Raw genomic sequence first — 23447 nt, 5'->3', positions numbered from 1 at the left:
CATTCAATGACACTACATGCTGAGAATTGTGGTGCCCAACACAGCAGCCACAGGTAGCCTATGAGTCCACAATGTGGTGCTGAATGGACAGCTCCAAAAAGCATTGCAGCTATGAATGTGAGCACAAGGGTCATGTAAAACAGGGTCCCATATAAAAGAGGGTCTCACAAATGGATCAGATCCATGCCAAGGGGGTGTAGCATCCTAAATGCAAAAGTTAAGGACCCCCTCTGTGCAATGCATTGGATGGCCTCTGTGCATTAATGTCTCTGCTCTGGAAACCAAGGGGGGGGATGAAGAATTAATAGGATTGAGGGGAGAGATGTTCAGATGAGGAGTGACTATAGGGGGCTATAATTAGGGACTGCTTCACAAGTGATCCTATGGGTTGTGAGGTCTTTTCTCTCTGATTATCCTCCATAATGATCAATCCTATATAGTTACAGGGGGGATTCCTTTGATATTGGTATTCCAGGGAGTCTGATAAACTTGCGCTTTATGGAAAAATGTCCTGCACTGTGGAAAGTGATCAAATAATTGGATGGAAAGCTCAGAAAAGCGCTGCAGTCACATCAGATCTATTAGCCATGATTTTATTTGCAGAAGTTTTTTAGAACTTTTTATGACATCTGATGATCTGGCAGCGATTAGCTGCTGGATTAGAGGACTTTTATTGATATATTTATGTATGCTTTTTCATTTAGTAGCAGAAATGGGCAAAGATCTATGGACATTTCCGATGCTGGATGATTTGGATGCATTTGTCGTCCCCATCCATTGCGATAGGTAACAAGCTGCTGGATTTGGATGGAGTCCGCTGGGCCGGAGCTGGATAGATCAGCAGTGACACGTCTCAGCATCTGATTATGGTGCTCGCTGTGTACAGCAGGGCTCATGCCAGGATTATTTATAGGGTATGTTTGGGTGACAGATGGGTAACAATGGGATCAATAAGTGATGTCTGCTCCCAAATATTCTGATGTTCGTTCTCTGCAATGAGCTAATAGCATGATTGCAGATGTAAGGATCCCTGGGTTTTCTGAATCAGTGCACCCCAGCTGAGCAATAGAAAATGTGCTGGAGATTTATGGGAAAATCAAAGGCATTTCTAAGGCTGGATCCTAATACTGACTCAATGGCATCGGCTGTAATGTGGCAATATGCTGGTAGGGTCACATTATGTAATGGCGTAATACCATGATGGCTGGGATAATAGTTGTTATTGCACCCGGGAACTAAAGATGCCCAGCTATCACAATGGGCATTAAAGGGTGACTGAGGATAAAGGAAAACACCAAACCCCCCGCAGCAGTCAACCAAAATAAACTTTCTTCTTGTACCCACTTTTTTTGCGGAAGGTGGATGCCCTATATGTATAAAACCAAATAAGAGCCCCCCCCAGGAATATGGATGCCCTCCTTTACCTAAAAAAGAAGACTGCTCCCCCTAGTGTCTAACAGGTGACAGGTAAGGGTCTTCAATCACTCACTTCTATCCATGCTCTATGAGTATTGGTGGCCAAGTGACTTTCTGGAGAACTGCGAAAGAGATGGTCCATGACTAGTAATTAATTAGCAGCCAGAGAACATTTAGCGTTTTTGCATTTAGTCCTGTTGTCAGTGTTCACTCCTGAGGGGTGGATCACAGCCCCATTTCCCGCCCCTTGGCTGCTTAATACCGCCCTGGAGGGAGAGGTGGTGTTTTCGCTTGATGATTGGGTCTAATGATGATCTTTTGTAGCACCTCCATAACAGACCATTTCACTTGGAGGATGGGAGCAGTCTTTGTATTAATCACACACTAATTGATATTGTAATGTGAGGATCTGGTCTCTTTAAGGGGTATAAGGCTGAAAGGGAAAGTTTATATAGGTAACAGATGGAGTCCACCAGGGGGTCACAACGGTTTGTCTCTAATGACCAGAATAGAGCAGCGGTACCTTTATTGAAGCACATTCACCAATATAACGATGAAAACAGAATTAAGGTCTGAAATAAATTATTATATTACAGCATTAATTAGCAATTCTGGGTCTATGGGGCTGTAAGGTTACGAGACTCGATTCAACATATAACATCGATGCACAGTAATATAATATGACATATGCCAGAAGGCATTAGGTTTTTTCTTCAAAGATTAAGAAATCGCGCCACTGTAGGACATAGGCAGTGTTTGGTACTGCAGCTTCTTTATATATATATATATATATATATATATATATATATATATATATATATATCAGATCACAGGAGCCCGGTCTAGGTTCCATGTAAGATTCTGTGGCCACTGAATGAGAGTCCTGCAAACTATTTCCTACCTGTATCCTTTCCCGATTCTTTTTGTGATTAGTCAGCCTGGAGCAAAGTTCTGTCTGTCACGCCACAATGATGATTTTACACGAGGCGGGTAAATGAGAAGAGGAAACTGAGATGTTGACATGTAGGAAGCAGTTCATCGGGTTCCCATCCATCGGCCACAGAATTCTGACAGCTGGATCATAGTCCTTCGAATTTATTTGATCATCTCTAATATACACTCATCAACATTAAAATTACAACACCAAGAATGCCACCTATTGGAAGTAGCAATCCTAAAAGTCAATGTCGACCCTTTAACAAGCCTTGGATAAAAGCCAAACCAGAATCCTAAGTCATGTGACAAGGCTCGTTAAAGGGTCGACATTGACTTTTAGGATTGCTACTTCCAATAGGTGGCACTAGAGTTCTAGTCCTCTTCCTCTCTGAAGAGAGAATTTGCATATTTCTCAGAGGAGCATTGTGGCCTTAAGTCTCCTCATCTTAGCATGCTTAGCTTGTCAATCTCCGCAAGGAGAAACTATACTTCTTGGATAACACCAAGTAGGAAAAGTCATGGAATAACAGAAAGGATGGAGACAGGTTACTGATCTGCAATGATGAAAAAATGAAATTACATTTTCAAACATCTTGAGCAAGGTTCTGCCACTGAAAGCACTTGTACAAATCATCAAGATCCTCTGGCAGCTCCTGTGTAATCACTGACCAATGACATCCCAGATGTGCTCGACGGGAGATGAGTTTGGAGACGCTTTGGCCATGGGAGCAGGTTTGGTTCACACTGGCTGCTCACAGTAGCACGAGGAACATGTGGCCTGTCATTATCGTGTTAAAAAATGGCTCCTGGGTAGAGTTGAGCGAAACGGGTCGAAAAAATTCAAAAGTCGCCGACTTTTGGCAAAGTCGGGTTTCATGAAACGAAACCCGACCCTAGGATGAGGTCGGCCACGAGGTCGGCGACTTACGCGCCAAAGTCGCGTTTCAAAAGTTTGTTTTGCGCTCTTTTTCAGCCAATCAGGATCCACGAACACTGTGGGCAACATGATGACATAGGCACGGGTCACCACCATCTTTCAGAAGGGCATGCAAGTGATTGGCTTGCTTTGGTGGGCGTCACAGGGGGTATAAAAGGGCGTGCACGCCGACCGCCATCTTACTTCTGCCGATCTTAGTATAGGGAGAGGTTGCTGCTGATTCTGTAGGGAGAGCGTTAGGCAGGGAAGAAGACCAAAAAACTGCTTCTGCTGCTAGCATTTTGGCCTGCACAACACACCAGTCACTGTGTGTGCAGTGCAAGGGGAGGCTATATAGTGGTGTATCAGTGGTGTTGGTTGTTGGGCTGCCTTCTAAGGCTTCCTGACAGGCTGGCATTGCTGTTTACCCACTGCTCCGCAAACTGCTTTTTTAAAAGCAATCCAATCTCCCTTATCCTCTAGTCACTTTGGTCACAGCTGTGCCATCAAGCCTGTCACATAGCGCTCAGATATTCATTGGGCCTCAAACTGCTTTTTTAAAAGCAATCCCAATTTTTTTTTTTTGTCCTGCTGAGAAGAAAAAAAAACTGCTTCTGCTGCTGATAGCAATTTGGCCTGCACAACACACCAGTCACTGTGTGCAGTGCAAGGGGAGGCTATATAGTGGTGTATCAGTGGTGTTGGTTGTTGGGCTGCCTTTTAAGGCTTCCTGACAGGCTGGCATTGCTGTTTACCCACTGCTCCGCAAACTGCTTTTTTAAAAGCAATCCAATCTCCCTTATCCTCTAGTCACTTAGGTCACAGCTGTGCCATCGAGCTTGTCACATAGCGCTCAGATATTCATTGGGCCTCACACAATCCAAAAGTGTCCAGTGTCCAAAAGTGTGTGCAGAGATTCAAACTCTCACTTATCCTCTAGTCACTTAGGTCACAGCTGTGCCATCGAGCTTGTCACATAGCGCTCAGATATTCATTGGGCCTCACACAATCCAAAAGTGTCCAGTGTCCAAAAGTGTGTGCAGAGATTCAAAATCTCACTTATTCTCTAGTCACTTAGGTCACAGCTGTGCCATCGAGCTTGTCACATAGCGCTCAGATATTCATTGGGCCTCACACAATCCAAAAGTGTCCAGTGTCCAAAAGTGTGTGCAGAGATTCAAACTCTCACTTATCCTCTAGTCACTTAGGTCACAGCTGTGCCATCGAGCTTGTCACATAGCGCTCAGATATTCATTGGGCCTCACACAATCCAAAAGTGTCCAGTGTCCAAAAGTGTGTGCAGAGATTCAAACTCTCACTTATCCTCTAGTCACTTAGGTCACAGCTGTGCCATCGAGCTTGTCACATAGTGCTCAGATATTCATTGGGCCTCACACAATCCAAAAGTGTCCAGTGTCCAAAAGTGTGTGCAGAGATTCAAAATCTCACTTATTCTCTAGTCACTTAGGTCACAGCTGTGCCATCGAGCTTGTCACATAGCGCTCAGATATTCATTGGGCCTCACACAATCCAAAAGTGTCCAGTGTCCAAAAGTGTGTGCAGAGATTCAAACTCTCACTTATCCTCTAGTCATAGAATCATAGAATCATAGAATCGTAGAGTTGGAAGGGACCTCCTGGGCCATCTGGTCCAACCCCCTGCTCAAAGCAGGATTCGCTAAATCATCCCAGTCAGATGTCTGTCCAGCCTCTGTTTGAAGACTTCCATTGAAGGAGAACTCACCACTTCTCGTGGCAGCCTGTTCCACTCATTGATCACTCTAACTGTCAAAAAGTTTTTTCTAATATCTAATCTGTGTCTCCTCCCATTCAGTTTCATCACTTAGTCACTTAGGTCACAGCTGTGCCATCGAGCTTGTCACATAGCGCTCAGATATTCATTGGGCCTCACACAATCCAAAAGTGTCCAGTGTCCAAAAGTGTGTGCAGAGATTCAAAATCTCACTTATTCTCTAGTTACTTAGGTCACAGCTGTGCCATCGAGCTTGTCACATAGCGCTCAGATATTCATTGGGCCTCACACAATCCAAAAGTGTCCAGTGTCCAAAAGTGTGTGCAGAGATTCAAACTCTCACTTATCCTCTAGTCACTTAGGTCACAGCTGTGCCATCGAGCCTGTCACATAGCGCTCAGATATTCATTGGGCCTCACACAATCCAAAAGTGTCCAGTGTCCAAAAGTGTGTGCAGAGATTCAAAATCTCACTTATTCTCTAGTCACTTAGGTCACAGCTGTGCCATCGAGCTTGTCACATAGCTCTCAGATATTCATTGGGCCTCACACAATCCAAAAGTGTCCAGTGTCCAAAAGTGTGTGCAGAGATTCAAACTCTCACTTATCCTCTAGTCACTTAGGTCACAGCTGTGCCATCGAGCTTGTCACATAGCGCTCAGATATTCATTGGGCCCCACACAATCCAAAAGTGTCCAGTGTCCAAAAGTGTGTGCAGAGATTCAAACTCTCACTTATCCTCTAGTCACTTAGGTCACAGCTGTGCCATCGAGCTTGTCACATAGCGCTCAGATATTCATTGGGCCTCACACAATCCAAAAGTGTCCAGTGTCCAAAAGTGTGTGCAGAGATTCAAAATCTCACTTATTCTCTAGTCACTTAGGTCACAGCTGTGCCATCGAGCTTGTCACATAGCGCTCAGATATTCATTGGGCCTCACACAATCCAAAAGTGTCCAGTGTCCAAAAGTGTGTGCAGAGATTCAAACTCTCACTTATCCTCTAGTCACTTAGGTCACAGCTGTGCCATCGAGCTTGTCACATAGCGCTCAGATATTCATTGGGCCTCACACAATCCAAAAGTGTCCAGTGTCCAAAAGTGTGTGAAGAGATTCAAAATCTCACTTATTCTCTAGTCACTTAGGTCACAGCTGTGCCATCGAGCTTGTCACATAGCGCTCAGATATTCATTGGGCCTCACACAATCCAAAAGTGTCCAGTGTCCAAAAGTGTGTGCAGAGATTCAAACTCTCACTTATCCTCTAGTCATAGAATCATAGAATCATAGAATCGTAGAGTTGGAAGGGACCTCCTGGGCCATCTGGTCCAACCCCCTGCTCAAAGCAGGATTCGCTAAATCATCCCAGTCAGATGTCTGTCCAGCCTCTGTTTGAAGACTTCCATTGAAGGAGAACTCACCACTTCTCGTGGCAGCCTGTTCCACTCATTGATCACTCTAACTGTCAAAAAGTTTTTTCTAATATCTAATCTGTGTCTCCTCCCATTCAGTTTCATCACTTAGTCACTTAGGTCACAGCTGTGCCATCGAGCTTGTCACATAGCGCTCAGATATTCATTGGGCCTCACACAATCCAAAAGTGTCCAGTGTCCAAAAGTGTGTGCAGAGATTCAAAATCTCACTTATTCTCTAGTTACTTAGGTCACAGCTGTGCCATCGAGCTTGTCACATAGCGCTCAGATATTCATTGGGCCTCACACAATCCAAAAGTGTCCAGTGTCCAAAAGTGTGTGCAGAGATTCAAACTCTCACTTATCCTCTAGTCACTTAGGTCACAGCTGTGCCATCGAGCCTGTCACATAGCGCTCAGATATTCATTGGGCCTCACACAATCCAAAAGTGTCCAGTGTCCAAAAGTGTGTGCAGAGATTCAAACTCTCACTTATCCTCTAGTCACTTAGGTCACAGCTGTGCCATCGAGCTTGTCACATAGCGCTCAGATATTCATTGGGCCTCACACAATCCAAAAGTGTCCAGTGTCCAAAAGTGTGTGCAGAGATTCAAACTCTCACTTATCCTCTAGTCACTTAGGTCACAGCTGTGCCATCGAGCTTGTCACATAGCGCTCAGATATTCATTGGGCCTCACACAATCCAAAAGTGTCCAGTGTCCAAAAGTGTGTGCAGAGATTCAAAATCTCACTTATTCTCTAGTCACTTAGGTCACAGCTGTGCCATCGAGCCTGTCACATAGCGCTCAGATATCAGTGGGCCTCACACAATCCAAAAGTGTCCAGTGTCCAAAAGTGTGTGCAGAGATTCAAAATCTCACTTATTCTCTAGTCACTTAGGTCACAGCTGTGCCATCGAGCCTGTCACATAGCGCTCAGATATCAGTGGGCCTCACACAATCCAAAAGTGTCCAGTGTCCAAAAGTGTGTGCAGAAATTCAAAATCTCCCCTGTCCTATAGACACCTTGTTTTACATAATATATAGTTTGTTGGATTTTGTCTACATTTCTACCAAAAATGAGGAAGGCTGGTGGAAGAGGCCGTGGAATTGGGCGGGGGTTGGCAGCTGGTAATGATGGTGTTGGTGGTGGATCTGATGGTAGTGGCAAGAGCAAAATAGGACCGAATGCAGGAGGTGTTGAACCTGCGTCATCGTCTGGCTACATAAGGCCTCGAACGCTTAGTTTTCTAGGAGTTGGCAAACCGCTTTTAAAGCCAGAGCATCAGGAAAAAGTTTTGTCTTACATTGCTGACTCAGCCTCCAGCTCTATCGCCTCCTCTTCTTCAGTTGTAAAAAGTAAAAGCACTGAGTCGTCATTGGAGGCTCATGTTCATGAACCACACCTTTCCTTGTGTCCTTCACCCCAACCAAGATTGAAGGATGACGCAGGCCATACTACTGATTACTCCATGGAGCTGTTTTCACATACCATGCCTGGATTATCAAGTGAAATGGTGAATTACCCAGGCCAAGATGAATCTGACATGGAGTGCACTGATGCACAGCCGCTGATGGATGATTCTGCTGGTACATTCACTCAGAGCACTACATTGTCCTCGCAGTGTACAGAGCCAGATTCTGACCCTGATGAGACTCAGGTGCCCCTTCCCGCACACTATACCACCATACACGGTGACACAGAGGAAGGTGCACATGACATAGAAGAGGAGGTGATGGATGACCCAGTTGTTGACCCAGATTGGCATCCATTGGGGGAAGAGGGTGCTGCTTCCAATAGCTCAGATGAGGAGCATCCACAGCAGACATCGACATCGCAACAGCTGTTATCTGGCAGGCCCGGAGCACTCCAAAGACAGGTTCCAAACATCAAAAGAGTTGCTGGACAGCTTGTCCAGAGGGTCAAAAGATCACAGCGTGCTAGGCCGCAAAATGTCTGCCAAAGTAGGAAGAGTGCAGTGTGGCAATTTTTTGAACAAAATCCTCATGATCAGGCCAAGGTTATCTGTAAGAGGTGCGCAAAGACCTTTAGCCAAGGGAAAAATCTGAAAAATTTGAATACCAGTTGCATGCTTAGACATTTAACCAGCATGCACTTGCAAGCGTGGACACAACACCAAACCTCAAGTGCCACATGTGCAACTGATCACAACGAAGGTAGTCAGCAACGCTACATTGTTTCCCCCACTGTAAGCCCACCGGTTAGCACAGCAGCAAATGTTGAGGTGTCGTTGCAAGGCCACAGCAGTCAGGGAATCCCACTGTTATATCAACGAAAGACTGATTCTAGGCCATCAGAAAGAACACCAACTCCATCACCATCATCCACCCTCTCTCAGTCCGCCCTGTCCACCGCTACTTCCACCATATGCAGCTCTCAAGTCCAGCTCACCCTCCCAGACACTATGAGTAGGTCAAGAAAGTACTCAGTCTCTCATCCGCGTACACTGGGTTTGAACGCCCACATTGCCAAACTAATCTCGTTTGAGATGATGCCCTTTCGGTTGGTGGAAAGCACAGCTTTCCGCGAACTCATGGCCTATGCAGTACCACGCTATGACCTACCCAGTCGCCACTTCTTCTCTCGCAAAGCCATCCCAGCCCTCCACCATCATGTGAAAGACCGCATTGTCCATGCACTCAAGCAGTCAGTGAGCGGAAAGGTGCACCTCACAACTGATGCATGGTCCAGTCGGCATGGCCAGGGCCGTTACGTGTCCATCACTGCGCACTGGGTTAATGTGGTGGATGCAGGGTCCACAGGGGACAGCGGAGGTGGGACAGTGCTGCCTAGCCCACGGTATAGGAAACAGTTGGCTGTAGGCGTTCGACCCTCCTCCTCCTCCACCTCCTCCAGAAGCGAAAGCTCGTCCACAGAGCGCAGTCGTACGAGCACTCCATCTGCAGCTGCCACTGTTGCACACGATGTGTCCCCCTATCGAGCAGCTAGTGGAAAGCGTCAGCAGGCTGTGTTGCAGATGATGTGTTTGGGCGACAGACACACCGCCGAGGTGCTGGCCGAGTACTTGAAGCGACAAACTGAGTCATGGCTGGGCAGTGTACATCTTGAGGCAGGCAAGGTAGTTAGTGATAACGGCCGTAATTTTGTGGCAGCCATAGCCCTTTCAAAACTCAGCCACATACCTTGCTTGGCTCACACCTTGAACCTGGTGGTGCAGTGCTTCCTCAAAAATTATCCGGAGTTAACAGCCCTGCTCCAGAAGGTGCGAAGACTGTGCGCGCACATCCGCCGGTCGCCTGTACACTCCGTTCGTATGCAGAAGCTGCAGCGATTGCTCCACCTTCCCAACCACCGCCTCATTATCGACATTGCAACAAGGTGGAACTCCCCCCTGCACAAGGTTGGAGCGGCTGTGCGAGCATAGGCAGGCCATAATGCATTTGTGGGAGGATACACGGCCAGGCACTTTGAGAGCAGACATGGAGTTGACAGGTGTGCAGTGGTCGAAGCTGAAAGACCTTTGTAAAGTCCTTCAGTGTTTTGAGGAATGCACACGGCTGGTAAGCGCAGACGACGCCATGCTAAGCATGAGCAACCCACTTATGCGTCTGCTCATGCAAACTTTGACGCACCTTAAGGAGCAGGCGTCTGCAGCCAATGTTGATGAGGAGGAAGAGGAGGAGGGAATCCTTGATGACATTCAGCCATTGTCTGCTCAGGGACCTCTCCTGGACGAGGTGGAGGAAGAAGAGGAGGAGGAGGAGGATGATGGAGATGATTACTTAGGGGAGGAGGATGCATCTCGTGGGGCAAGTGAAAATGTTGGCGTGGCAAGGTCTGGTACAGGGTTTGTGCGTGACTGGAGGGATGTGGATTTGCCAGAAAGTGCTCCTCCACCCAGCACTCGCAGTGCATCATTGACACCGGGAACATTGGCCCACATGTCAGATTATGCCTTGCATATCCTAAAAAGGGACCCCCGCATTGCCAAAATGATGAACGATGATGACTACTGGTTGGCCAGCATCCTGGATCCACGCTATAAAGGCAAATTACAAAACATCATGCCACAGGAGAACCTTGACCTAATATTGGCTAATAAACAAGCAACTCTGGTAAATCGGTTGCTTGAGGCATTCCCAGCACACAGCAGCGGTGATGGTTCTCACACGAGCCGTACGGGCCGGGGGCAGCTTGGCAGAGGTGTTCGTGGTGCACACAGCAGAAGTGGCGTTGGAGACAGGGGTTTCATGACAATGTTGTGGACTGATTTTTCAAATACCGCTCACACAACTGGTAATACTGCATCGATGGAAAGTGACAGGAGACAGCAGTTGTCAACTATGGTAACAAACTACTTTTCCTCCCATATCGATGTTCTCCCACACAGGTCATTCCCCTTTGACTATTGGGCCGCTAAACTGGACACCTGGCCTGAATTGGCACAATATGCCTTACAGGAGCTCGCTTGCCCAGCTGCAAGTGTGCTATCGGAAAAAGTCTTCAGTGCAGCTGGATCAATCCTGACAGAAAAAAGGACCCGTCTGTCAACCCAAAATGTGGATGATCTAACCTTCATTAAAATGAACCACGCATGGGTTTCCAAGGATTTTGTCCCACCTTCCCCTGATGACACATAGGGTGACAGAAAAATGGCTTGCTTTGGTCCACCTCTTCCTGGTACTTCACCTATTTCGCCTTTTGCATCAGCTGAATGTCCAACATCAACATATGCCACTTTCTAAAACTCCCTAACTGTGCTGCCTCCCCCCCCATGGCCGGGGTCACCACCTACCGCACGACACCGTGCGAGTGCTGTTGCCCTGGACAGGTGGGTAGGCCGACTCTTGGGCGCGGGCACTGGCACAGGGTCCCTCATAGTGCAATCAAGTGTCTCTGACGGTGGTGGTGCACACCCGCCGTCAGACACACCGCTGTACTATGAGGGGCCCAGTGCCAGTACCGACGCCCACGAGTGGGCCCCCCTTGCTTGGGCAGGGCCCCAGCATTTGCAATCTTTACCTCTCCCTGCTCCTCCGCTGTGTAATCTGGGCCGTCAAATCCATACTGTGCCTGACACCGTCTGAGCCTGCCTCCTGAGACATATATTTTGAATGTGTACGCTATCCATACATGTTATCCAGGGATACGGTACCCTTTCTAACCTTTGTGCAATCACGTGCAATCCATACTGGGCCTAACACCGTCTGAGCCTGCCTCATGCTGTATAGACATATATTTTGAATGTGTACGCTATCCATACATGTTATCCAGGGATACGGTACCCTTTCTAACCTTTGTGCAATCACGTGCAATCCATACTGGGCCTAACACCGTCTGATCCTGCCTCCTGAGACATATATTTTGAATGTGTACGCTATCCATACATGTTATCCAGGGATACGGTACCCTTTCTAACCTTTGTGCAATCACGTGCAATCCATACTGGGCCTAACACCGTCTGAGCCTGCCTCCTGAGACATATATTTTGAATGTGTACGCTATCCATACTTGTTATCCAGGGATACGGTACCCTTTCTAACCTTTGTGCAATCACGTGCGATCCATACTGGGCCTAACACCGTCTGAGCCTGCCTCATGCTGTATAGACATATATTTTGAATGTGTACGCTATCCATACATGTTATCCGGGGATACGGTACCCTTTCTAACCTTTGTGCAATCACGTGCAATCCATACTGGGCCTAACACCGTCTGAGCCTGCCTCCTGAGACATATATTTTGAATGTGTACGCGATCCATACATGTTATCCAGGGATACGGTACCCTTTCTAACCTTTGTGCAATCACGTGCAATCCATACTGGGCCTAACACCGTCTGAGCCTGCCTCATGCTGTATAGACATATATTTTGAATGTGTACGCTATCCATACATGTTATCCAGGGATACGGTACCCTTTCTAACCTTTGTGCAATCACGTGCAATCCATACTGGGCCTAACACCGTCTGAGCCTGCCTCATGCTGTATAGAGATATATTTTGAATGTGTACGCTATCCATACATGTTATCCAGGGATACGGTACCCTTTCTAACCTTTGTGCAATCACGTGCAATCCATACTGGGCCTAACACCGTCTGAGCCTGCCTCATGCTGTATAGACATATATTTTGAATGTGTACGCTATCCATACATGTTTTCCGGGGATACGGTACCCTTTCTAACCTTTGTGCAATCACGTGCAATCCATACTGGGCCTAACACCGTCTGAGCCTGCCTCCTGAGACATATATTTTGAATGTGTACGCTATCCATACATGTTATCTGGGGATACGGTACCCTTTCTCACCTTTGTGCAATCACGTGTAATCCATACTGGGCGTGAGAACGGCTGGCGAGCTGTTAAGCAAGCTACAGCACCTGTCCAGACAAGTACAGGGATTCCCTAGCGAGGAGACGTATTTGATTGTTTTCAATGTTGGGACAGCAATTTTTGGGGAGCACTATACTCTGGAGAATGATAGATGGGGCCCACCATACACTGGAACATTCCAAAGGTGGACATCAGACACTGGAGCAGCATTTACAGGGCCCATTATACACTAGAGCATTAGAAATGGGGCCCATTATGTTTGGAGCATTATTTGGGCCCATAAGACAGTGGAGCTTCATCCATGGGGACCAACATATACTGTAGCATTATGTGGAGCTCATCATATACTGTTTCAAACATTATATGAGACCAATGATTCTGTATGGAGAAATAGATGGGCCTCGTCATGAGATGTAAAAAGTGAGGTATTTTTCATTGTACTATACCGCTATTTCTCTGCCGTATCGGCATGATGTGTTGTGGTATGTGTTAAAGGGGCGCTCTTTCGCCCAGGGCACATGAAAACCTGGAGCCAGCCCTCCCCCCCCACAGTTTGTAGCCAAATAACCCCCATTTTTCAGTGCGTAACTTGTATTATGAAGTTAATTAAGGTTGACAAGCTTAAGAAAGAAGAATTGATGCTTTTGGCATTCAAATGGGCACTGTAGGTGTGTTTCCTGTCCTCCTCTCACTGCCGACTTTTATTCCCCATTGACTTACATTGGGTTTCGTGTTTCGGGACGACCCCGACTTTTCCCTATAATCGGACGATCTTGCTCGACCCGACTTTTGGAAAAGTCGGGTTTCACGAAACGAAACGCGACCCTAAAAAACCAAAAGTCGCTCAACTCTACTCCTGGGACATTATGGAATAATGGCTGTACCACTGGTTCCACCACTAAACTCAAGTAATACTGAGCTATTAGTGCACCTGGAATGAAGACTGGAGAGCTCTGGCTACCATGCATTATGCCTCCCCACACCATAATCCCAGGAGTAAGACTGGTGTGAGACGTGCCTCGCTATGGCTTCTCCATGGCATTGCTCATGAGGTCTTCAGACCAATTTCCAGCTATCATTGCATCCAAGACAAAAGCGGGGCTCATCGCTGCAAAGCATAGACCTCCATTCCATACACCTCTATTCCTCTAATCCAGCCTCTGATCTCTATCTGGAGACCAGATTGGCAATGACATGAAGAAGCTTTCATGAGGGAATATCACACCGGTCATTCTCCCAGGGTTATGAGGTGAGATGGTGTAACGTACAGTAGCCAGACCTTTCTAATTTTCATTCCAGTTCACTAACTGCATTGATTTGGTAGAGGAACCAATAATACGTCAATTACTCTAAAGTGTATCAGAGCCGTTTTTCAACACGACAACACCAGGTGGTATGTTGCTGGTACTAGACAGCACCCTCGGATTTGTCTCTCACCATGCACATGTGGGACATCATGAGACAACAATTGCAAAAGGAGCTGCCAGCAGCGGATCTTGATGATTTGCCAAAGTGCATTCAGCGCACCAGATTTTTTCTTAGATGACCATTAATAACCTCACTGATATCACGCTGGAAGGTATTTTTGCACGTGGCTCATACTCTAGACTAATTCAATCAAATTTTTTGGAAAGTTTTGGTTTCCATTTTTTTTCATAATTTGCAGATCATTAACGTCTATCTATCCTGTGATTTCCAAACTTCCACAGCTTTTCCTTCTTGGTGTTGGAGTTTCAATGTTGAGGAGTATATGAAATGTTACTAGTCCTTTGTATATACATTTGTGCACCTGTCATGTGTTATAATTCCAGCCAAGATCTCAGGCGCCATGTGGCAGCTGCGTTGCGAGGAATCGAGGGTGAATTGGGGGACTGTTGGAAAACAGCAGCAGATCTCTATGAATTAATTCTATATATTTCATCCATTGATGTGCTACATTATAACAACCCCTTTATATAAACCCCCTATAAGAACGGATGCAATGTATAGATGTTGAGGGATCCACCCAGAGATCAGATAGTGTAAAACAGCCTAAAAATGAGGGCTTCTATTGATACAGACCTATGTAATAAAACACCAGAGGGCCCCGTTATTCAACGATCTTCTACCGCTCCTATTCTGATGGTCCCCCGCCAGCCTTTACTTCCTGCAGCAGCTATGAAGTCCTGCCTCAGGGACATGTGACCGCTGTAGCAAATCAGTGACCACTGTTGCACCTTGCTAAAAGCAGTGATAGGCTGAAGTGGTCACATGTCCTGAAGCAGGACTTCATAGCTGCAGCAGGAAGTAAAGGCTGATGGGGACCATCAGATAGAGTAAGGACATTATTACTGAAGCAGGAAGTAGACAATAAAAGGGGGGCAAGGTAGCATCAGAGTGGGATCAACAGGGTATTAAGGCATTAATGATCATTTCTTTCAATTTTTAACTTATTTTCAGGCTTTTGTAAAAAAAATTACCTTCTGTTCAATCACTTTAAATGTTAAGGTGTCAGATAAGATATGACTGGACCATTGTATATCAACAATCCTGGAATACACTGGTTGACAACTGAAAATCATCACAGTCCTGCGTCTGCCGCTGTTGTCAGTGAATTCCCTCCTGGTTGCTTCCTATTTCTCCTAGATACAGGAAGCATATTCCCAGCCAGATACCATCACTCCTTCCTGTTGTAGACTGGAATTTGTTCTCTGCTTGTGACATGCTGAAGGCATCTGCATAGAGCACAGCCTGTAGCGTCTCCTGTGACTTAAAGGGAATCTGTCAGTGGAATGAACGCTCCTAAGCCATCCATATGGGCATGCAGGTCATAGGAAGCGGAATAAAATGATACCTTGATAATTGCGATCTGATGTCTTGTTCCAGAGAAATCCATGTTTTTCTTATATGTAAATGAAAATGAGCTGTTAAGATCCATGGGCGGGACATAGATCTCCCTGAGAATCTGCCTCCAGAGATTGCTATAAATGACATGGGGTGTTACCAGTGTGAGACATAATAACTGACAGTCTTCTCTCCTGATGTCTCACCCGTAATGTCCCCTTTCATTATCAATAAACTCTGGAGTCAGATTCTCCGGGAGATCTATGTCCCGCCCATAGATCATAGACATATAAGAAATGCGTGAATTTTTCTGGAATAAGACATCGGATTGCAGATAACAAGGTATCATTTTATTCAGCTTCTTATGACCTACATGTTCATATAGACGGCTGAGGAGGGTTGATCCTGCTGAGAAACTCCCTTTAAGAACTATATCTATGCCTCTCCTGTTTTCTGTTTACAACTAGAAGTTAATTGAAGAACTACTGATAGGTGTGATCTGATCAAATCTTCCTATGTGGAGTTTGGCCAAGGAATTATGGGATATGTTTTTTACCAAGGTTACTGCTAATATCTGCTGTCGGGATTATGGATCGCTTTTATATAAAAAGAAAATTAGAAGTTGTGATAGGGTAAAAGGGAAGACCACTAGTAGGTTACACAATGAGGGCTAGGGTCAGGACTGGAGGGAATAATTTTTTTGTAGTTTCCCTTTAAATCCTCTCCTCTAGGGTTGGACTATAAAGGCAGAATGGTTTTGTCGTACTGGTAAACTATTAATTTTAGGTTTGGTCGGTAGAATGAAGCAGAACATGGGTGAATGTGCCATATATCAGCCTCAGAACATCTTAGACAGGAGGGATGTAGATGATATATCACACACGCACTAGGGTGTTTGCAGGGGCTTATCACTAATGGACGTGTGCCGTCCTGCAATGTGGCCCCTCGACTGTCGCCCATGCAGTGCAGACATTTGTGAAGTGGCGATAAGAGCGGCGGCCGCACTATAATAGGACCATCTGCCGCCTCCCTCCTATGTAGATATACGTTACGCAGAAAATCCTTTCATTACTCGCATTTAATCTTTGATAAATTTAGGTCTTTAAAAATCAATTTGGGAAAAATGGAAAATCTCAGGTTCGGCGTCTCAATTCTTGGGATTATTCAGAATGGAGGATACGATCGTCCTCAGGGGACGACAACTTCGTTTTAGATTTTAAATATTTTTATGCAAATTTTAGAAATTGTAATTGGATTTCAGAACTTGTTTGGGGAGAGGGGAGATAAACCTCACAGAGGAAGAGTTAGTATGTCATATGGTCTGGTGCATACGGAGGATGTAGCCATTAGGGCTCATTCAAATGAGTGTATAACAATCTAAGGCTACTTTCAGACTTGCGTTACCAGGCGCAGCGCTCGGCCGCCGCTAAGCACCGCCCCCGGCCGTGCCCCCTCCAGTCAGCTCCTCCTATGTTCGCATGACGCTGCATGCGAACAGCGTACCCTATATTTAGCATTGGGTACGCTGGCCATGCGCTGGTATGTTTTTGCTGGCTCATGCGCCCATTTTGCACTGCGTCCACGTGCGCCACACATACCTTGTTGCATTTTTGTGTGCTCAGCGCAGCGCAAAAAGGGCGCATGCACCGGCAAAAACATACCAGCGCACGGCCAGCGTACCCAACACTAAATATAGGGTACACTGATCACATGCAGCGTCATGCGACCATAGGAGGAGCTGACCGAGGGGGCATGGCCGGGGGCGGAGCTTAGTGGTGGCCGAGCGCTGTGCCTGGTAACGCAAGTCTGAAAGTAGCCTAACAGAATGATGACCAATGGCGTTCAATAGGACTTTTCACGTTACCTGTTTTCTCACACGGACCAAGTGTGAATAAATTGGCGCATGCACTATTTTCTTCCAAGTGTTGGATGAGACTCACCCATTCAAGTTTATAGGTGCAAAGAAAAATCAGATCACGCACTGATCATCTGAGCAGCATCTGATTTTTCTGGATGCATTGACATTATTATATCGATCCTGTCACCAGGGTTGGCCAATATGAGCTAAGGCCTTCGGGGCGGTCCGGTCTGAGGGGTGTCGCTCTTCTTGGTCTAGGGCCTCCCATCTTCTTGTGATGCCATCCTCCTTCTTGGTCCATATATATGATGCGTCCCTACATCATCCACACAGTTTCCTCGGCTTCGCGCAAGCGTACTTCTCTCCACTGTTGAGGGCAGAGCAAAGTGCACTGGGAAAGGTCAGAGAGCCCCGGCACCTGTGCACTACAGTAATTTGCTCTGCCCCCAACAGGGCACATAAGTACGCCTGCGCAGGAGCGCAGTGCCAAGGAGACTTCTGTACATGATGTAGGGACGCGTCACCCACTTGAACCATGGAGGACAGCATCACAAGAAGATGGGAGGCGCTCGACCAAGAAGAGCGACACCCCTCAGACCGGACCGCCCCACAGGTGAGGATAATAAAAGGTCTTTTCTTCTCTTTCAGGTTGGGTTCGGGTGGTAGGCCAAACCTGGTGACAGGTTCACTTTAAATAGGAAATTGCATTTGATCTAGTACATTATAAAATTGAATGCTGCATGGACGTAAAAAAAAAAGACACATGCATGACAATATAGATGAAAATCTCGCCTCGCCTGACTCCAGCAGTAAACTCCGAAAAACAAACACATGCCATAAGAGAGTCCTTTTAGCATCAGCCGTGCCGGTGTAAAAATGTTGCCTCCACCATCATGACACTATTTTTGTTGTACTCATTGTATGTGAGTGAGAACAGCAACACCACCGATATACCATTGAGCGCCATGTCACTGAACCTCCTCCAGGTTGCCTCCCTCCCCTCTCTCCTGATTCCTATAAATACTGTAGGGATAGTTCACCTTTGCTCTACCATTTTTGGCTTAAGTTTGCACAATGCTTGCGACATGCTGAACGCTGCTGCACAGGGCGCAGCTTCCAGCCTCTCCTGTGCCTTAAAGGAGCATCTGTGTCTCTCCAGCATTGTTCTCCATCATGAGCTTGGTTGGTGTCTGCCGCGTCTATACACCATTGTGCCACGTCAGCAGTGAAACATAATGAGTTCTCCCTCCTTGTAAAATGATAGCACATCTCTACGACGCTTTGATGTCTTGTCTCCTGGACCCCCATAGATCCTGAGAATAGAGGGGTCAATACCGCTGTTATAGTGCTGCCATATTCTCTGCTTCTTTTCCCACCAAATTAGTACCTCGACCACTTAGCTGTGCAGGGAACCGCACGGGAGTAGGCCAAGTTTAGCTCCTTGCACAGTCAGGTGGTTGAGAGCGCCACTGTGCAGGAAAAAGCTAGAAGGAGACAGAATATTTCCCCAGCAAGGCTGCCCTTATTATCTGGATTGGTAGGGGGTCCCAAAGGTCCAAAACAATCCTCTCCGATTATAAAGTGATGTTATATTCTGCAGATCTTGGTGCAAACATCGCTGTAACTAAAAGAGTGTCCATCTGCCAATGGTGGGGATGGAGATGGCATTTCTGCTGCACTTGACGGAGTTATCTCTGGTCCATCTGTCCGTCAGCACAGATGCGAATCCACAGAAAGGACCTTTCTCATGTTTGCTCGATGCCTCGCTCGCCCATCTGTCACCTTGTAACGCACGCCGCTCACTTTGCTGTGCATTTCTCAATTGAAATCATCTGTCACCCAGAGCCGCTGTCTCCCGGGCAGTGCCCACCTCTGATCAGCGATGATGGGGAGAAGCAGCGGATGTTTTCTTCCTGCAGGGAGATGCTGAGCTAATCAATAAAAACAGTATGTGTGTCCCGCCGGCTGCCACCCTACTGCCCGCCGCTGCGATCTTCCCTGCTTAGCATTCCCTGCCACCCCTCCATGCTGGATTTTTTTTACACTCTTCAATGCTGTTTGTAAGGCTATGTAGTTTTATAGATAATTTGAGAGGAATTATCTAACATAATCCAGGGACTGGTGGGGTCTGATGTTAGAAATTCTCTAAAAGCAACATATACTGTAGCTAGGGTCCAAAGAACGTCTCAATATCAGCAATCCCATATACCAGGTCCTGACTGCAGAGGTGCAGCTCCAAGCCCCCATGAGAAATCTGTAACGAAACCCCCTTACCTGTCATGTGCAATTTATTGTATTCGGGTCTTTCCAACCCCTTAACATCCAGGATCAGGATGCAACTGCTGCTATGACATCCCACCAAGCCACGACACTGCTGGTACGGAATTTAAAGGGATTGGATCACAATTTAATGTTACATTTTTCTATTAGATCAGGCTAAATCAAATACTTTTTCAATTGGAATTATTTTTAAAAAATGCTTCTGTTTGTAGATATTGCTGTTTCTTACTTGCTATGATGCCCTCTGCTGTCCTTTTGATTGTCTCTCAAGGCGTCCACCTAACAACTAGTCACTGTGTGGTCACACATGCTCAGTAGCTTCGCTAGATCACTTGGATCCTTTTGCAGTGTGATTTTTAATATTGTGCAGCTTAACAAATAAGAATAGAGGTCAAATCATAGAATCATACAATGTTAGAGTTGGGAAAGGACCTCCAGGGTCATCGAGACCAACCCCCTGCTCAAAGCAGGAGTCACGAAACCATCTCAGACAGATGTCTGTCCAGCCTCTATTTGAAAACTTCCATTGAAAGAGAACTCACCACCTCTCGTGGCAGGTGTCTTATACCCATGAGATGGGCACGTCTTGGACATCCATCAGAGGTGGTGAATGGATAGTGGGTCAAAAATCAACTGTCATTGGACATTTTGGAAGAAAAGACATGCATAAGGAGGTGAACTCCATCCACGCCTGCAATGGTGTACATCTCATGTGAATGAGCGGGGTCAGGGAGTGCCCATGCTGGGGGTCTCAGATGTAGGACTCTCAAGTTTCAGACCTTTGTGACATATTTAAGTGACAAAATACCCATTCCAGTGTCGCAAAAACGTATCAGTATATCCCTACAAGAATAATAATTTTATTAATAAATATTAAAAGATTTACATAATAAAATTATAAGTATAAAAAGAATCGGGGGAATACAAAACATAAATGTGGACATACAGTACATAGATGAGGGTATCAGATTGTGAGCACAAGGATCTGTTTCGATAGTAAATATTAAAAAAAGTGCAAAAAATGGGCTAATGTGCAACACCTGAGGAAGCATACAACATGCACCTATAACAAGAATGGTAAAGACAAGATCAGATCACAAGTATAATGTATGGAACAAATGTAACCCAAAACTATTACAATGGCCACACACCCCGATTCATGTTTCGCCTGCTTCTATCTCAAGGAGATGATAAACATCCACCTGAGGAAGCAGCAGGCGAAACGCACGGAAAAAGTGGAGAGGCCGGATATGTGAGTAGTAAGTTGAGTCTAAGGATATTTATATTTTTTTTAACCTTTTACAGTCCTATTATGGTTAGTAAAATGGCAGCCAGAAGCCACTATTTCACTGGATCCAGGCAGAAGCAAATTACAAAAATAATCCGGATTTTGGCAAATGCTGATTTTTGTAAAATTCGAGTAGAATTCAATTTCACTTGAATTTATTCCCTCATCTCTAGGGTTAACTCTTTTCTGTTTTGAATACTAGCCAGAAATAGAGGGAGCCGGTGCGGCACTGATATCGGAATATTGAGACTCCTGTGATGCTATAAATATATCAGTAAGTTCTTCATATTTCAAACGCTTCTAAACGTATTGTTTTTAAGTGGACGACCCCTTTAAATGTGAAGCAGTACGTCTGATTGAAAAGTTGGCTTTCGAGCCTCCCTACTGACATTGGGATGATAATATTTTTATGATGTTATTTATAATACATATTGTGATACTTCTCTCCCAGGGTAAAAGAAAAAATTAATAATTCATGACCACAACTAGGTGTCTTTAGTATTAGAAGTCAGTTCTTATCCTCGGTATTCCAGAGCCATGTCGGCAAGTAAAAATGAATTTGATGTACTCTGTGTTCCTTTTATAAATATCTTCCCGACATATTAACAACCCGACTGTGTAAAATGGTTGTCAAAGGTCGTCCTAAATTAAAATGTGTAAAATATGGGAACAGTTGTTGGAGTTAAGCAAAGTGTGTGACGGGCATTAATCTATTAGAGTACAAGTCTGTTACTGCTGAATTTTGGTAATTAGGAGATACGTGGAGGACCCACAGCCATCTGGCTCATCAACAAAAATTGGGTCACTAATGAATTGGAGACTGATGTTTTGACATGTCCAATCATTAACGCGAATATTGTGTACTGATGACTGTCGCCTTACGAGGAACCTATTAGGAGTTGTGCACTGAATGAATAAAACCCCGTCTCTGAAAAGTTTCAAGACTTAGTAAGAACACTTTTACAATTTTGGCTTTTTTTGATGATTTTGTTTATTTCCGATTTTTCTTTTATTATTCTGTCTATATCTTACTTATTCCATAATTGGATTTAGATATTGAAGATGGCATCCACTTGATAAGATGGTCTCAAGATATCATCTTCTGCTGAGATCACTGATGATCAGCTGTAAACTTGAAGTGTTTGTTTTCCCTGCAGTGCCACCCCTGGACACATGAAGAATTGCACAGTTATCAAACACCTTACCATTTATGGATGGACACATTGGGTCCTCCAGAATCAGAAATACTCTTTACACAGTAGCTTCCCTCCACTTTTTTATATCTACCCTCCACTCTGGATAATACATGTGGGTGTTGAAAAGGAGACCCCTTATTTTAATACTCCAGTAGGGTAAAATTCAACAGTATTTGGTCATGTATCTCTGTAAGGCCAGAAAACAGGTTTTTTCTCATCCGATCAGACTGTGATTCGATTTTCTCAGATGTGGAGAATAAAAAAAAAATTCTGCATCTTCTCCATTCTTTTACTCTGTGAAAATCGGACCACACCTGGATGTCGTCATAGTGCAGGCCGATTTTATCCAAGGAGCTGTAGACATGAATGACCAAGTGAGAACTGATAATCGAATGCAACTCATGCACGTTGTGTTTTTTTCTCGGAGCACTCAATCCGAGGATAAAAATAGGACATAGAATAGCATGGGGACAATTGCTATCCATCACAACAATGGATAGCACTTCGCCGATTTTTTACGGTCATCTGTACAAGCCCTAACTTAGTGAATCTGGAGTTTTTGGAGACTATAGGTTAGCTTGAGAAAATGGGCTGCATCAAAAAAGGTTTGACAATGACTTTGAGGGAATTTCTTTGAAAATAAAAAAACAAAAACATTTGGTGACTGATCATTCCTATGAAAATTGTATGAAACAGATTTAAAAAAGTGGCTTACTGTCAACACATTAGGTTTTAACTGAGTTTCTCGTAGACACGTGAATCTGAACTTTAAGCGTTTGTTTTTCAGCAAATATGGATGGCAACCTGGTGGTCTCTTATTAGAGGCCTTCAATGCTTTCTTGGAGATACTCATTACTGATGACTAGCTAGAAAACTGTTTCTTCATTATTTTTTTTAACAGCTTTCAACTCGATCTTTAGCTAAGGGGACTTGATGGGTGACCGATCTGTAGAAAGATTGATCATGTGTAAACCTAGATAGGTCCACAAGGATCTTCTCCACCTTTATCTTGATAATATCAAGCCATCGGGTCGCTTATCTTTTTTTCACCCTTTTTCTTCTATTCTTTCGACCATGATGTCCTTCTCCAGTGATTGCTCTCTTCGTATGATGTGTCCAAAGTCGTAGCTTGGTGATCCTTTCTTCGAGTGGCTTGATTTATTCCAAAATTGATTTGTTTATTCCTCTTGCCATCCATGGTATGGATAACATCCTTCTCCAGCACATTTTGAAGGAGTCGAGTTTTCTTCTCTCTTGT

The 23447-nt window shown here is 45.2% G+C and overlaps 1 protein-coding gene across 1 annotated transcript in view; it reads left to right on the top strand.

The window, feature by feature from the left end:
• The window catches only part of DCC (DCC netrin 1 receptor), a 1068191-nt gene that overhangs the window by 1540 nt on the left and 1043204 nt on the right, over positions 1-23447 (top strand). The window lies entirely within an intron of this gene.

Source organism: Dendrobates tinctorius, unplaced genomic scaffold (genome assembly GCF_039654945.1).
Source record: "Dendrobates tinctorius isolate UK_male_01 unplaced genomic scaffold, ASM3965494v1 ptg000135l, whole genome shotgun sequence".
Taxonomy (NCBI): domain Eukaryota; kingdom Metazoa; phylum Chordata; class Amphibia; order Anura; family Dendrobatidae; genus Dendrobates; species Dendrobates tinctorius.
The sequence above is the reverse complement of the archived record's forward strand: the minus strand, read 5'-3'. Positions and strand labels throughout refer to the sequence as shown.